General features: G+C 36.6%; 1 protein-coding gene across 9 annotated transcripts in view; it reads left to right on the plus strand.

Moving 5' to 3' along the window:
- DENND2C (DENN domain containing 2C) overlaps nucleotides 1-18,091 on the plus strand; it is a 92,089-nt gene that overhangs the window by 21,297 nt on the left and 52,701 nt on the right. The gene's annotated exons all lie outside the window — the stretch shown is intronic.

Raw genomic sequence — 18,091 nt, forward strand, 5'->3', positions numbered from 1 at the left:
ATTAATCATATTTTAGTGAGAGTGAAATGGTCATTTTACCCTCCTCTTACATATTTAATTTTTAAGGAAAGTAATAAAATGATTTTTAAAATATCTCTTAACTTTTTTATTTTTGCATGCTTTATAATATGCATGATGTTACTATAGTTGTATGTTTATAACTTATAAATATACATAAATCATTCTTTTATGTTCATAGGAGTTTAGAACCAAAATTTGAAGACCCCTGACTTAGATATTGCCCCCTTTTAAAATGTCTTTCTATCATGAAGGTAATATGTTACATGATATTAATAATAACAGGAGTTTTAGAGTTCAAATTATACTTTCCCCACTTATGATAACATATATGACCTTAAAAAGTTATCTAATCTTGCTAAGCCTCAGTTTCCTCTTCTAGGAAATAAAGATGTCTTCCTCTGAGAATTGTTGTAAAGGTTAAATGAGATTATGCATGTAGTGCCTGGCAAATAAGAAATGTACAAAAAAGTCATTGTGGTGCTTATAATTATTTAAGTAAGTTGTTTTGGTATTACTCATTTATCTTTAAAGTATTCTAAGATGTTTTCCTATTCTACAAATGGAGCAACTTCACATCATTAGAGGCCCTTAAAGTAATAGGCATTGCTAATTTTCATAAACCTTTCCTTATTATGTATTCTTATAGTCAGGATTTAGTCATTCATTCAACGAGTATTTACTGAAGGGTTACTATCTGGTGCATAGTCTTCTAGGTGGTGGGGATACAGTAGTGAAAAAGCTTACGTTCCAATAGGGGAGACAAACAATAAGTAAACAAATAAATAATAGAATTTCAGGTAAACGATAAACCCTATGGAGAAAATATAGCGTGGTGAAGGCATAGAGAAATATGTGAGGAAAGAAGCCTTATTTGAGATAAGGTGAACAGGGAAGGTGAAAACTGAGTACAAATCGAAAAATGAGAGAGGGAGAAATGATGGTGTCATGGATTAATGTGGTAGCAGTGAAGATGGTAAATGGTTGGAGTTAGAGATATGTTTGAAAGTGGAGCCAATAAGAATTACCATTTGTCCTAGTAAGTTTGGGCTACTGTAACAAAAATACCATAGAGTGGGTGGCTTGAACAACAAAAATTTAATTCTCACAATTCTGGAGTTTGGGAAATCCAAGATCAAGGTGCTGTCCAATCCAGTTCCTGGTGAGGGTCCTCTTCCTGGTTTTTAGATGGCCGTCTTCTCATTGTAACCTCCCAGAATGGAGAGAGATCATCTTTATCGTATCTCTTTTTATAAGACACTAATCTTATTCGTGAGGGCTTCACCCTCATAACCTAATTACCTCCCAAAGTCACACCTTCAGATACCGTCACATTGGCAGTTAGGGCCTTCAACATATGAATTTCGGGGGAACATAGACATTCAGTCCATAACACCATTGGGTTAGTTACAAGGATAACTCCTAAGGTCACACAGCTGTGGCAAATAAAACCTCCAGTAGTACCCAGTAGAATCAGTGGGCAGCAAGGAAGAGGACTTGTAGTCATTTGGAAGTTTTTTTGAACAATGTGGGTAACCAACTATATAATAAAATCACAAAGTTAGTATTATTCTAAGTCTTTGGCTTGTGCCTCAAAATTCTGAATATAATCTGCATTAAATCAACTATCATTTTTTATTCTTTCATTTTAGAAAAACCTCAAAAATTTCTGTGATGGATGTCTCAACAGAGTTGGTAGAATTGTTAAAATTCAATTTTTTTTTTGAAGAATTGTCTTTCTTACTTTGCAATTAGGCACAATAACTGCTTGAGATGTTTATGTTGTCTATTCATAGTAATATTAGGGTTTAAGTTTCTTTGCTATTTTGGGAATCAATTTTAGTTACCTATAAGGCTGTTTCCTCTGATAGGAGTGAGATAAAAGGCTGATATCCTGTATGTGCTTGCTTTGAAGATTTGTTATTCAAGGAACAGTCAGCAAAATGGTAAAAGTTTTGAAAGGCAGAAGCCAGTCTGACATTTACTTTTTTCCCCTCTGTTTCTTTGTTCCTTTATCATTTGCTTTAAAATAGTCTTAGCTAAATTTAATGATGTATTTTAGGCAAGATTTCTTCCAGTGGCTTTTATTAAAAATTTATCTCAAGGCTTTACAAATTAAATGCTATATTAATATTTTAATTAAATATACTTAATAGAAATTTCAAAAAGCAAATACCATGAGCAGTTCAAATTCCTACCCATCTTCCTGAGTAGATATTATTATGTTCAATTTTTCTCTGACGCATGTCTTAGCATCTTCTGCTATAACAAGTACAGGAGTGACATTCTGAGATTTAGGTTCACTTTAGGTCTTTTAAGACAGCATTGCAGAAGCATTTACTCCTCTTGGCTATTAATGCTATCTCTCTTTTCATTTTCATCCCTGAGTTTCCTTTTTTTTCTAAATATACCCAGCAAGAATGACTCCAGAATATTAAGATTCTTAAGGTCATGGAATGGTATAAAGAAGTACTTGTTGTAAGGAGAATTCAAAATTGGGGAACAATTACAGAACAGTATTAAATGTAATGGGAGCACACAGAAAGAGTCATTAACTCTGGGTAAAGGGCTAAGGAAGATCTCACAGAAAAACTTTGAACTGGTCTTGAAAGTACATTGTATGTTCATGAAGCAATTAATAGGAGCTATCATTTATTGAGCAGTTACTGAAAGCCAGGAACTGTCTTAAACATTTTATTTATATCATCTCATTTAATCCCCATAACAACCTTACAGAATAAATAAATAACCTGTGTCTTTTGGGGCAGAGAGTGCTAAGACATATATGAGTTGCTTAACCTCTTTGTGCCTTGTTTCCTCATCTGCAAAATGAGGCTAACAATACTATTTACCTCATGGATTGTCACAAGAATTAGATGAGTTAATATTGGTAAAGTGAGTAGAACTATGTCTGGCTCATAGTAAGTGCTCAATATGTATTACCTATAATCATCATGATCATTCTATAGATAAGGAAGTAGGCTTAGAAGGATTAGGTAATTTGACTAAGGATACACAGCCAAGAAACAAGTCTGGTGGTATTTGAACTCTGGGTAACTCATAATTTTCTAGCTTTAAACCACTAGTAGATGCAAAGTATTCAATGTTGTTAGCATGTAGCATGTGAGCAAAGGCAAGTGGCAGGAGTCAAAGCTGGAATCAAAGGGTGAAAGACCTCATATGTCATGTTAAGGAGTTTGGACTTTATCTTGTCACTGGTAGTACACCATGAAATATTTACAGAATTAATTTTATCATTTAAACCAGAAAGTATTTTAGAGCAAAATCATGATCGTTTTTATGCATTATAAAAACACGGATGTGTGTGTACCTATGATTTTTTTTAAAGCTTTAAAACTCTTCATGATTTCCTTGTTCCAATTTTTTCATTCATATTTGTTGGCCATATATTTATTTGTTTTGCCATTTTGTTAGTATTTAATATCACCACAAATAGTAGCAAGGGTCAAATGTTTAAGATATATTTGTGGAGGAAAAAAACTTAATATTGAGGAAATTATGCCCACTAATTTAACTTATTTCTGCAAAGTAGTGTTGGTCGGGAGAGATATTATTCAATTTTGATAGCAGAACCTTGCTCTGTTCTTGAGAGCGCATGGTTCTTTGAGGGTATGTTTTGCTAATCACCTTGGTAGATTATGGAGTACCAGTAAAAGATTTTAACTGGTTTGTTGCTTGATCATATGTAAGTTTTAAAAATAGCACTCTGACAACAACATTGGAGGCAGGTTGATACTGGAGGAAGGTATGCCATAGAGGAGGCTACATTACAGTAGATCTAGGAGAAGTATGATACGGCATAAATTAAGGTTTTTGTAATGGTAATAGAAATGAGAGACATTCAGGAGGTTAGATTGGTGAGAATGTGTACTGACACCCATACATATACAATATTTAAATTAAGTTGTGGCAGTAATGTCATAGGCATTATTGGGCACTTTGTACAAGACACTTTATATATTATTTCATTTGATCCTTCCAGTAACTCTGCTGGTGAATCTTATTCCCTTGTTATAGATTAAGGCTGGATTGATCAAGAGTACGAGGCTACACCACACAGTAAATTGTAGAGAATTTAAATTTAAATCCAGTTGTCTGCCTCCAAAGCCTGCCTTCTTTGTACCATGCGCCGTGATGCCTCCCTTATAAATTAAATATTGTAGCCTCCACCTACCTTTTATTACATACCTATTTCTATGGTTTATTTCATTGATTGCTGAGTTAAAAGTTGTTTATTCTGTTCACCTAGGAATAACTTTCCTACATTGAGAGAATATTCTTGGCTCTTTGCCTCACGTTTTTTTTTTTTTTTTTAAACATCTTTATTGGAGTATAACTCCCTCACTCCTAAAAAGAGATTTTGAAAAGATTTTTAATAAGGAAGCAAAATGTAAAAGGAGCATATTTTCTCTCCAGGACATTTCTTTGCACACTTAACCTCATAATAGTAATCACTAACAACAAATTGGATTATAGTACATAGGTCCAGAAACTGGCTTTAATAAAAAATCAAAGGCTGTCTGTTATTAAAATATCTGGATGTGTTTTATTCTTCTCTGACAGCAGTTGCCTATTGTGATAATTTATGGTTTTGTATATTTTTACAGTGACTTACTTTGTTCTGTGTTGATACGTAAAAGCCTTTGGGTTTCTGAAAAGTTTCAGAGCATGAAGGTGATCTAGCAGTAGACTGTTCTCTTTACAAATTGGTATCCTAATATCCTTTCTCTAAACTTGTGCTTTATACTGAAGTGGACTTTAATGTCTCTAGAGCAGAGACTTTACAAAAATTTTTGACCACACCCCACCATAATAAATACATTTGCAGCCTATCTGTTACACATCTGAAATAAACATCTCTGAAGCAATACTTTCCCTTATTTACATACAGTGTATTCTGACTTTTTCTATTTCACACTATTTCGTTAAAAACATTTTATGACTTCCTCTTCTAGTTAGGGTTAGAAAGACTTGAAAAACATTTGCTCCCGTAGTAGCAAGAAAATCCTGGACAAAATGAAGATCATATATTTCTCTGGGGCTTGTGCATAGCAGTGGACAGAAGGAAACTTTCATGAACTGAATTCCAAAATGAATGTGTTTATAAGTGAGTGGAAAGCCACAGCAACTTGCGTACCTGGGGACAAGCACATGGTCTGGATACAAGTAGCCCTGACATAGATGGTGAGGCTTTATAGAGGCAGGGGGATATCTGCCAAGCCTTAGTTAACAGTATGGACTCTTGGAGTTGAAATGTGGATTGGAATTTGGAAGAATCCCAAATGTGAAAACAAACGAGCTGGCCCAAGAATTATCTGCTGTGTCCCCCATCTTCAAATTTCTACTAAGAAAGCAGCATTGCAGGAGGGTGTGGGAAGAGCAAAGAAATAGTGCAGTCTCATGTATTTGTGCAGTGATGCTCTGCCAGAGTTGAGTCCAAAGGTGAACCAAAAATACCTGAAACTGGGCCTCCCTGGTGGCGCAGTGGTTGAGAATCTGCCTGCCAATGGAGGGGACACGGGTTCGAGCCCTGGTCTGGGAAGATCCCACATGCCGCGGAGCAACTAAGCCCGTGCGCCACAGCTACTGAGCCTGCGCGACTGGAGCCTGTGCTCCGCAACAAGAGAAGGCCGCGACAGTGAGAGGCCCGCGCACCGTGATGAAGAGTGGCCCCCGCTCGCCGCAACTAGAGAAAGCCCTCGCACAGAAATGAAGACCCAACACAGCCAAAAATAAATAAATAAATAAATTTATTAAAAAAAAAATAGCTGGGGGTAATTTTGATAGAAAACACCAATTAAAGATCTAAGAATCTCTACAGACTTCAAGCAAGATAAATATAACTAAAACCACACTTAGGCTTATTGTACTCAAATTGCTGAAAAGTGAAGATAAAGAGTAAATCGTAAAAGCAACTAGAGAAGAAAAGCTACATTATGTACAGGGGAACTAACATAAGAATGGCTGCAAACTTCTATAGAAACAGTGCAAACTGCAAGTCAGAAGAATCATAACCTCAAACTAATTAAAGAAGAATACTGTCAACCTAGAATTCTATATCCAGCAGAATTATCCTTCAAAAATGAAGGTGAGGGACTTCCCCTGTGGTCCAGTGGTAAAGAATCTGCCTTCCAATGCAGGGGACGTGGGTTGGATCCCTGGTCGGGGAACTAAGATCCCACATGCCGCGGGGCAACTAAGCCTGCACGCCTAAACTAGGGAGCTCACGTGCCACAAACTACAAAGCTTATGTGCTCTGGAGCCCACGTGCCACAACTAGAGAGAAGCCTGCGTGCTGCAGTGAAAGATCCTGCATGCGGCAACTAAGACCTGATGCAGCCAATAAATCAATAAATAAAATTTAAAAAAATGAAGGTGAAATAAAATTATTTTAAATTAATGAAAGAGGAGGAAATTTGTTTGCCACAGATCTGTACTACAAGAAATATTAAAGAATGTACACAGAGATCAGTGAATAGTCAGAATTTATAGATGAGGAAACTGAAATCCTGAAAGGTAAAGTGATTTCCTGAGATCACGCAGCTAATAAATTGCAGGGTTAGGACTGAACTCCATTTCTTCTGATTTCAATAAACTCTTTGTTTGGGTTACAGTATAACCTATTTAGTGGGAAAAGCAAATGACATTGGAGTAATCACATTCAGGTCTGAATCTCAACTCCTCCAGCTGTTGGAACCTTGGACTATTGAGAAAATCTCTCATCTCCATTTTTCAGGCAAAGAATATGCACAGAGAGATTATATTTACTGTATACAGTTGAGAGGAGGATTATAATGTTTGTTAAAGGACCTTGTACACTGAAGGCATAAAATGAATCTTAATTCTCTTCTCCTCTTTCTACTACGATGCCTTTTTGAAAAATCAGTACAGTGTGGTTTTTTTTTTTTTGAGGGGGAGTCATCTTTTCCAGAGATTTTATCTTTAGTCTTATCTCTTTCCTGAAATAAATCACCCTTATGACACCAATAGTGATTCTTTTTCCACTTGGCTATGTTCCTTCTAGTATCTGAGTAGTTGGAATCCTTTTGGCACCCATTTTCTTCAGATAGCAACAGTCATTCTGACCCTACACCTGAAACTGGCATTTTAAAAAATAGGCATCTATGCCCAAGCCTCCTCTTTTCCTAGGACAAAGGAATAGCTAGGAGCTTAAGGTAAATCTACAGTGAATAGTATAGTATTCTTGGGGGCTAAATGCATTTATGAGGAAGAAATATCAGATTATTTAGATGTTCCAGGATACGGTTGTATGACAACTTGTTTTACATTTCCTGATCAAAATCTGCTGTTCAGAGAAAGGTAATACTCGTCCTACAGAATTTAGGCTTGAATACAAAGAGTGATTTTTGTTTAGAATAATTAACGTATCTTACTCAGCATACATTCACTGTTTCCAAAAGGTCTGAAATTCATTACAAATATATGGGTCTGAAATTCACGACAACTATGGACCCTTGTTAAGTCCAAAGCTTCCTTTGCATTTAAGCAGTAAGCCTTATGTGAAAACTGAATAGAAGACTATTTTAGTGAAAGTTAGTCATATTGTCCCCAGAGTGAAATTCACTGTGTTTGGATTTTGTTTAATAACAAGTTTATTAACACTATTTAATTAAATGTTTGTCACTTCATTATTAAGGATACAGAAGACCAGTGACACCTGCTTTGAGGGGCACTAACTTCAACAGAGGAGACCTTTTGTTTTTAAATTTGACATTGGCAGTGTTTTCCCTTAAAGCATTCAGATTCAGGAAATTAAATCCTGATGGCTTTTTCTTTTTCTGGCCTGGCAAACAATTAGAGAGCTCAGTATCTCTGGCTCTGGCAGAGGAAGAACAGGTTGAAATGAACTGAACTGTCAAGTTTTTAATAGTAGCTATGATATAGAAGAAAACCTTGGGCTTTGGTAATTCATTTATCTTCTCTGAGCATAAGTATCCTCACCTATAAAAGTGTATACAATAATATAATAATCAAGGTTGTTATGAGGAGGAAAGGAGATAGATTAACTGAAACTGCTTTGTAACTAGAAATACTATGCAAATTAATATTGAAGTAAATGACATGTTTTAAATCTGTTTTAAAAGGGTGATTTTCTCATTCAAATTAGAGCAAAAATGCATAGGATTTTCAGAGTGTACTAGATATTTTACCTTTCATCTTTTTTTTCACATTTAAAAACTAACTTCACTGAGTTCTAATTTCAAACGGTAAAATGCAGCCATTTTAAGTGTATGGTCCATTAGTTTCAACAAATGTATACACCTATGTAACTACCATCCCAATCAAGATATATAAAATTTTCTTCATTCCATAAAGTTCCCTTATACTTCTCTGTGGTTAGTTCTTACCTTCCTGGCCCTAGGCGACCACTGATCTGCTTTCTTTCATAATAGATTAGTTTTGCCTGTTCTTGAATTTCATATAAATGGAATCATACTGTATGTACTCTCGTTTCTGCATGATGTTTCTGAAAGACATCAAGTTATTGTACATATCATTAGTTCTTTTTAATTGATGAGTAATGTCCTATATCACAATTTGTTTATGCATTCACTTTTTTTTTTTTTTTTTTTGGTACGCGGGCCTCTCACTGTTGTGGCCTCTCCCGTTGCGGAGCACAGGCTCCGGACGCGCAGGCCCAGCGGCCATGGCTCACGGGCCCAGCCGCTCTGCGGCATGTGAGATCTTCCCGGACCGGGGCACGAACCCGTGTCCCCTGCATCGGCAGGCGGACTCTCAACCACTGCGCCACCAGGGAAGCCCTGCATTCACTTCTTGATGACCTTTTGGTTGTTTCTAGTTTGGGGCTAGCATGAATAAAGCTGCTGTGAATATTCATGTAAAAGTATTTGTGTGAACATTATTTTACTTTCATATGAAATGCCTAAGTGAGATTGTTACCTACCAGGGTTCTTGGACTCTTTAATCAATAGAAGTTGATGAGAGACCAGATGAGAAATTCAGGCAAGGCTTTAATGGGATTCATGCTGCAGCTCGAGGGAACGAAAACAAGTTATAGGTTCCCTTGCTTGCGTCCTGAGGCCAAGGGCGAGCTGGTCCCTTAAATGGGGTGAGGATAGGGGCGGACCCATGCATTAGGCTGGAGGGGTGTCTTAGGTGGTCTGCCCACCCGCTTGGTGGTGCAGTGTGCAGGGGTCATGCCCAGTACCCTGCTTTTGCTCCCAACACCTCAGAAGTGGCAGTTACGTTTTTGGTCTTTTTGTATCTTGTTGTTCATAATTTGCCCCAACTGCACATACACAGTTATTTTTAGTTCCTTATAGTTTCTTTGTATTCTGTTGCTCAAGGAGACATTTGTCCAGGTGTAAGGACTGCAGCAAAGGATCCCAGGTCCCAGGCCCCAACTTGTCTCAAAATTGCTATCTCATATGGCAATCATATGTTTAATTTTATAAGAAACTGCCAAACTGTTTTCCAAAGTGGTTGTACCATATTATACCAGCAGTGTTTGAGAGTTCCATGAACTCCAATACTTAGTATTCTTTGTTTTTTTTTTTAGTATTCTTTTTAATTTTAGCCATTCTAGTGGTTGTGCAGTGGTATCTTGTGTTTTAATTTGCATGTTTTTCATAACTAATGATAGTGTGCATTTTTCAGGTGCTTTGTTGTACTTATTGGCTACTCCTAAAATCTTTCATAAAGTGTCTATTCATATCTGATGCACATTTTCATTGTGTGACTTTTCATTCAGTTGTTCTAGCTCTTTATATACAATATATTATGGATTTAAGTCCTTGTCAGATATATGTATTGTGTATAATTTCTCCCTGTCTGTGGCTTGCCATTTAATTTTTAAAACATCTTTAGAAGAGCAGAAGATCTTAATTTTGATGAAGTCCATTTTAGCAATATTTTGCCTTTATGGTTAGTACTTTTTGTGTCCTTAAAAGTCTTTTCCCTCCCTAAAGTTACAAAGATTTTTTTCTTCTAAAAGGTTTATAGTTTTAGCTCTTAAGTTTAGGTTTATGATGCAGTGATCCCCCTTATCCATGGTCTTAATTTCTGTGGTTTCACTTACACACAGTCAATCATAGTCCAAAAATATTAATGGAAAATTCCAGAAATAAACAATTTATAATTTTTAAATTGCATGCTGTTCTGAGTAGCATGATGAAATCTCCTGCCGTCTTGCTCTGTCCTTCAAGGGACATGAACAATCCCTTTGTCCAAAGAATCCACACTGTTTACGCTACCTCCCCATTATAGGAAGAAACAGTATACAGAGTGTTTGGTATTGTCAGCAGTTTCAGCACCCATTGGGAGTCTTGGAATGTATCCCTCATGGATAAGGAGGGGACACCTGTACATTTCAAGTTAATTTTTGTACCTTGTGTGGGTAAGCGTCGAGGTTCATTTTTTCCATATGGATATCCATTTATCCCAGTGCCACTAACTGAAAAGATTATTCTTTCCCCAGTTTTGTGGAAATCAGTTGTCTATATACAAGTGGGTCTATTTCTGGACTCTGTGCTGTTCTATTGGTCCATTTGTCTCTGCTTTCACTAGTACACATTGTCTTGATTACCATAGCTTTATAATGCCTGAAATCCACTTTATTATTTTTCAAAATTATTTAGGCTATTCTAGGTCGTTTGAATTTCCATATAAATTTGAAAATCAACTTGTCAGTTTCTACAACAAAACCTGTTATGAATATGATTAGGATTGTGTTGAATCTACAGATCAATTTTGAGAGAATTAGATATCATAACAAAATCAAATCTTTTAGTTCATTAATGTGATATGTCTTTGTTTAATTCTTTAATTTTTTCTATCTTGTAGTTTTCAGTGTATAGGTCTTGTACTCCTAAGTATTTCCTGTTCTTCATGCTACTGTAAATGTTATTTTAAATTTCATTTTCCAGTATTCTCAGTATCTATAAGTACAATTAATTCTTAAATATTGACCATGTACCCTGAGACCTTACTAAATTCGTTCATGAGTTCTGTTAGCTTGTAATTGTAGATTTCTTGGGATTGACTAAATATACAATCATGTTGTTTGCCCAAAAAACCTTTCACTTCTTTTCCAATCTGAATGCCTTTTATTTAATTTTTCTTGCCTTATGGCATTGATTATGACTTCTCATACAGTGACGAATAAAAGTGGGGAAAGATGACATCCTTACCTTTTTCCCAATCTTAAGGGAAAGGTGTTCAGTCTTTTGCCACTTAGTATGCTATTACCAGTAGTTTTTTTCATAGATGCTCTTTATGAGATTGTGGAAATTTAATTACTCATTTTCTGAAGCGTTCTTTTTTTTTTTTTTTTTTTTAACTATTGTGAATGGGTATGAGTTTTTTCTTTTTTTTTTTAAGAAGATGTTGGGGGTAGGAGTTTATTTATTTATTTATTTTTGCTGTGTTGGGTCTTCATTTCTGTGCAAGGGCTTTCTCTAGTTGTGGCAAGCGGGGGCCACTCTTCATCGCGGTGCGCGGGCCTCTCACTATTGCGGCCTCTCTTGTTGCGGAGCACAGGCTCCAGATGCGCAGGCTCAGTAGTTGTGGCTCACGGGCCTAGTTGCTCCACGGCATGTGGCATCCTCCCAGACCAGGGCTCGAACCCGTGTCCCCTGCATTAGCAGGCAGATTCCCAACCACTGCGCCACCAGGGAAGCCCAGGTATGAGTTTTTTCAAATGCTTTTTCTTCATCTATTTGTTTTTATTGAGGTATAGTTGATTTACAATATTATATTAATTTCAGGTATGAAGCATAGTGATTCAAAATTTTTATACATTGTACTCCATTTATACTTATAAAATATTGCCTATATTCCCTGTATTGTGTACGATATATTCTTGCACCTTGTTTATTTTATACATAGTAGCTTGTACCACTTAATCCCCTACTTCTGTCTTGTTCCTCCTGCCCTTCCTCTCCCCACTCTGTATCTGAGAGTCTGTTTCTTTTCTTTTTTTTTTTTTGATATTCACTGGTTTCTTTTGTTTTTTAGATTCCACATATAAGTGATAACATACAGCATTTGTCTTTCTCTGACTTACTTCACTGAGCATAATACCCTCCAGGTTCATCCATTTTGTTGCAAATGGCAAAATTTTATTCTTTTTTATGACTGAGTAGTATTCTTTTCTCTCTCTCTCTCTCTCTCTCTCTCTCTCTCTCTATATATATATATATATATATATCTCCTCTTTATCCATTCATCTGTCGATGGACAATTAGGTTGCTTCCATATCTTGGCAATTGTAAATAACACTGCTATGAACATTGGGGTGCCTGTATCTTTTCAAATTAGTGTTTTCATTTTTTCCAGATATATACCCAGGAGTGGAATTGCTGGATCATACAGTAGTTCTGTTTTTAGTTTTTTGAGGATCTCCATACTGTTTTTCACAGTGGCTGTACCAATTTACATTCCTACCAACAGTGTACAAGGGTTCCCTTTTCTCCACATCCTCGCCGATATTTGTTATTTGTGGTATTTTTGAGGATAGCCATTCTAGCAGGTGTGAGGTGTGATATCTCTTTGTGGTTTTGATTTGCATCTCTCTGATGATTAACAATGTTGAACACCTTTTCATGTGCCTGGTGGCCATCTGTATGTCTTGTTTGGAAAAATGTCTATTCAGGTCTTCTGCCCATTTTTTAATTGCATTGTTTGTTCTTTTGATGTTGAGTTGTATCAGCTGTTTATATATTTTGGATATTATCCTCTTATGGGTCATTTCATTTGCAGATGTTTTCTCCCATTCACTATGCTGTCTTTTCATTTTTTGTTTTGTTAATTGTTAAGGTTTTAAGCTTAATTAGGTCCCATTTGATTATTTTTGCTTTTTTTCCTTTTCCTTTTCCTTAGGAGACAAATCCAAAAAAATATTGCCATGATTTATGTCACAGAGCATTCTGCCTATGTTTTGTTCTGGGAATTTTATGATTTCTGTTCTTATATTTAGGTTTTTTGAATTTATTTTTGTATATAGTATTAGAGAATTTCTAATTTCATTCTTTTACACGTAGCTATCCAGTTTTCCCTGCACCACTTATTGAAGAGACTGACTTTTCTCCCTTGTGTATTCTTATCACCTTTGTTGCAGATTAATTTACCACAGATGTGTGGGTTTATTTCTAGCTCTCCATTCTGTTCGATTGAAGTATGTGTCTGTTTTTATGCCAGTACCATACTGTTTGATTACCATAGCTTTGAAGTATAGTCTGAAGTCAAGGAACATGGTACCTCCAGCTCTGTTCTTATTTCTCGATTGCTTTGACTATTTGCAGGCTTTTGTGTTTCCATACGAATTAAAAAATTTTTTGTTCTGGTTCTGTGAAAAGGTCATTGGTAATTTGATAGGGATTGCATTGAATCTGTAGATTGCCTTGGATAGTATGGTCATTTTAACAATAATAATGCTTTCAGGGCTTCCCTGGTGGCGCAGTGGTTAAGAATCCACTTGCCAATGCAGGGGACACGGGTTGGAGCCCTGGTCCGGGAAGATCCTGCATGCTGCAGAGCCACTAAGCCTGTGTACCACAACTACTGAGCCTGAGCTCTAGAGCCCACAAGCCACAACTACTAAGCCCGTGTGCTACAACTGCTGAAGCCCATGTGCCTAGAGCCCATGCTCCACAACTAGAGAAGCCACCGCAGTGAGAAGCCTGTGCACTGAAACGAAGAGTAGCCCCCGCTCACCACAACTAGAGAAAGCCCTCATGCAGCAGCAAAGACCCAATGCAGCCAAAAATAAATAAATAAAAGAAAATAAATAAATTTAAAAAGTAATAATAATAATGCTTTCAACCCATGAACACAATATATCTTTCCATCCGTTTCATCTTCAGTTTCTTTCATCAGTGTCTTACCGTTTTCCAAGTAGAGGTCTTTACCTCCTTAGGTAGGTTGATTCCTAGGTATTTTATTCTTTTTGATGTGATGTAAATGGGATTGTTTCCTTAATTTCTTTGATAGTTTGTTGTTAGTGTATAGAAATACAACAGGTTTCTGTACATTAATTCTGTACCCTGTAACTTTTTTTAAAAACTTATTTTAATTTATTTATTTTTGGCTGTGTTCGGTCTTCAAGGCATCCTTGTCTTTTTCCTCATCTTAGAGGAAATGCTTTCAGCTTTTCACCATTGAGGATGATGTTAGCTGTGGGCTTATCATATGTGGCCTTAATTATGTTGAGGCATGTTCCCTCCATATCCACTTACTGGAGAGTCTTTTTGATAAATGGGCATTAAATTTTGTCAAAAGCTTTTCTTTATCTACTGAGATGATCATACGGTTTTTATTCTTCAATTTGTTAATGTGATGTATCACATAGATTGATTTTCAGATATTGAACCATCCTTGCATCCCTGCGATGAATTCCACTTGATCTTGGTGTATGATCCTTTTAATGGATTGTTGGATTCCATTTGCTAATATTTCGTTGAGGATTTTTGCATCTATGTTCATCAGTGATATTGGCCTATAATTTTCATATTTTGTGATATCTTTGTCTGGTTTTGGTATCAGGGTGATGCTGGCCTCATAGAATTAGTTCAGAAGTTTCCCTTCTTCTGCAATTTTTGGAAATAGTGTGAGAAGGATAGGTGTTAACTCTTCTCTAAATATTGGTAGAATATACCTGTGAAGTCATCTGGTTCTGTACTTTTGTTTGTTGGTAGTTTTTTTTTTTTTTTTTAAATCACTGATTCAGTTTCATTACTGGTATTTGGTCTGTTCATATTTTGTATTTTTTCCTAGTTCTGTTTTGGGAGACTGTATATTTCTAGGAATTTATTTCTTCTGTGTTGTCCATTTTATTGGTGTAGTTGTTTGTAGTAGTCTTTTATGATCCTTTGTATTTCTTTGCCGGCAGTTGTAACTTCTTTTCCATTTCTGACTTTATTGATTTGGGCCTTCTCTCTTCTTTTCTTGATGAGTCTGGTTAAAGGTTTATCAATTTTATTTATCTTTCCAAAGAACCAGCTCTTAATTTCACTGATCTTTTCTATTGTTTTGTTTTGTTTTGTTTTTAGTCTCTATTTCATTTATTTCTGCTCTGGTCTTTATTATTTCTTTCCTTCTGCTAACTTTGGGGTTTTTTCTTTTTCTGGTTTCTTTAGGTGTAAAGTTAGGTTGTTTCTTTGACATTTTTCTTGTTTCTTGAGGTAAGCTTTTACTGTTATAAACTTCCCTCTTAGGACTGCCTTTGTTGGGTCCCATAGCGTTTGTGTTGTTGTTTTCATTCATCTCTAGGTGCTTTTTGATTTCTTCCTTGATTCCTTCAGTGATCCATTCGTTGTTTAGCATATTGTTTAGCCTTCACGTGTTGGTGTTTTTGCAGTTCTTTTCTTTTAGTTCATTTCTAGTCTCATAGCATTGTGGTAAGAAAAGATGCTTGATATAATTTCAGTCTTCTTAAATTCACCATGGCTTGTTTTGTGGCCTAGCATATTATCTACCCTGGAGAATGTCCTATGTGCACTTAAAAAGAATGTGTATTCTGCTGGTTTTGGACAGAATATTCTATATGTATCTATTAAGTCCACTTGGTCTAATGTGTCATTTAAGGCCGGTGTTTCCTTATTGATTTTCTCTCTGGATGATCTATCTATGGATGTAAGTGGGGTATTAAAGTTCCCTACTGTTTTTGTGCTACTGTCAATTTCTCCCTTTATGTATGTTAATATTTGCTTTATGTATATAGGTGCTCCTGTGTTGGGTGCCTATATATTTACAGTTGTTATATCTTCTTGGATTGATCTCTTCATCGTTATGTAATATTCTTCTTTGTCTCTTTTAACAGTCTTCGTTTTAAAGTCTGTTTTGTCTGATGTAAGTATTGCTATCCTGGCTTTCTTTTGATTTCCATTTACATGGAATAACTTTTTCTTCCCCTCACTTTCAGTCTGTGTATTTTTAGATCTGAAGTGAGTCTCTTGTTGGCAGCATATATACACGTATTGTTTTTGTATGCATTTAGCCACTCTGTGTCTTGACTGGAGCATTTAGTTCATTTATATTTAAAGTAATTACTGATATACGTGTACTTACTGTCTCAATCATTTTGGGGTTGTTTTGGTATTTCTTTTTTGTTCCTTTGTTCTTTTTTTTGTTCTCCTCTCTTGTGATTTGATAACTATCTTTAGTGTTATGTTTGGATTCCTTTCTCTTTTGTATGTGTGTTATTTATTATAGGTTTTTCTTTTGTGGTTATCATGAAATTTATGCATATATATATAAAACATACATATATATGATTATTTTAAGTTGCTGATTTCTTCAGTTCAAACACATTTTAACAACTCTGCATTTGTACTCCTCTCCCCTCATGATTACTGTTTTTGACATCTATTTACTTTGTATATCCCTTAACTGCTTATTGTAGCTATAGATGAATTTATTACTTTTGTCTTTTCACCTTCCTACCAGTATTGTATATGACCTTTACTGTATATTTGCCTTTACCTGTGAGCTTTTTCCTTTTGTAATTTTCATGTTTCTAGTTGTGGGCTTTTCTGTTTCACATAGAGAAGTCCCTTTAACATTTCTTGTAAAGCCTGTTTGGTGATGCTGAACTCTTTTAGCTTTTGCTTCTCTGTAAAAATTTGATATCTCTATCAAATCTGAATGAGAGCCTTGCTAGGCAGAGTATTTTAAGTTGTAGGTTTTTCTCTTTCATCATTTTAAATATATCAGGCACTCCATTCTGGCCTCAGAGTTTCTGCTGATAGTCTTATGGGAGTTCCCTTGTATGTAACTTGTTGCTTTTCACTTGCTGCTTTTAATAGTCCCTCTTTATCTTTAATTTTTCTCATTTTAATAACAATGTGTATTGGTGTGATCCTCTTTGGGTTGATCCTGTTTGGGGCTCTCTGTGCTTCCTGGACTTGGATTTCTGTGTCCTTTCCCAGGTTAGGGAAGTTTTCAGCTATTATGTCTTCAGAAATGTTCTCTGCCCCTTTTTCTCTCTCTTCTCCTTCTGAGCCCTATAATGCAAATGTTAGTACGCTTCATGTTGTGTCAGAGGTTTCTTAAACTATTCTCACTTCTTTTAATTCTTTTTCCGTTCAGCTTCATTGATTTCCACTATTCTGTCTTCCAGCTCACTCATCCATTCCTCTGTATCATTTGGTCTGCTGTTAACTTCTTCTAGTATATTTTTCATTTCAGTTATTATATTCTTTAACTCTGGTTGTTCTTTATATTTTCTAACTCTGTTTAAAACTTCTGAGTTCTTTGATCATCTTTATAATCATTACCTGGAACTCTTTCTTAAGTAGATTGTCTTTCTCCATTTCACATAGTTCTTCTGGGTTTTTTTCTTGGTCCTTTGTTTGGAATATATCCCACTGTCACCTCATTTTGCCTAAATTGCTGTTTTTGTTTCTGTATACATGGTAGGTTGGTTACGCTTCCAACCTTGGAAAAGTATCCGTTTGTAGGAGACATCCTACGCATCCCAGAAACACACTCCCCTCTGGTCACCAGAGCTGGGGGTGTCCCTTAATTGAGCTGTGTAGATCCTTCTCTTATGGTGGGCTGACTACTGTGGACAGTCTGGTAGAAATGGCTGGCCCCCAGCCTGGTTAGTTGCCAGGCCCTGCCTTGTGAGGAGGCTGCCAGCTGCTTTTTGGCAGGGCTGGGTCATGAGTTGGCTGGCTGAAGAACCCCACATGGCCCTGGGGCTAGTGCTGGCTCACTGGTGGGTGGAGTTGGGGTCTAGGAGATCCCAGGGTTGGTATCCACCCACCACTGAGTTAAGCTAGATCTTTGGGTTAGTGCCAGCCCACTAGTAGGCAGAGCTGGGTCCTGGGTTCTGGCTGTGGAGCACACGTGTCCCAGAGCTGGTGTTGGACTACTGGTGGGTGTGGCCTGTTCCTGACACAGCTGACTGTGGGGTCCAGGGTGTCCCAAAGCTTGTGTTGGCCTGCTGGTGGGCAAGGCTGATTCCCAGATTGTCCCAAGGCTGTTACTGGCCTGCTGCTGAGTGGGCTGGGTCCTGCCATGGCAGGCTGTGGGGCTGTAGTCCTGGGGGCTGGTGTCTGCCCACTGGTGG

This window comes from Delphinapterus leucas, chromosome 1 (genome assembly GCF_059928025.1).
Source record: "Delphinapterus leucas isolate spDelLeu-1000000601 "Yukka" chromosome 1, BTC_Dleu_Yukka2, whole genome shotgun sequence".
Taxonomy (NCBI): domain Eukaryota; kingdom Metazoa; phylum Chordata; class Mammalia; order Artiodactyla; family Monodontidae; genus Delphinapterus; species Delphinapterus leucas.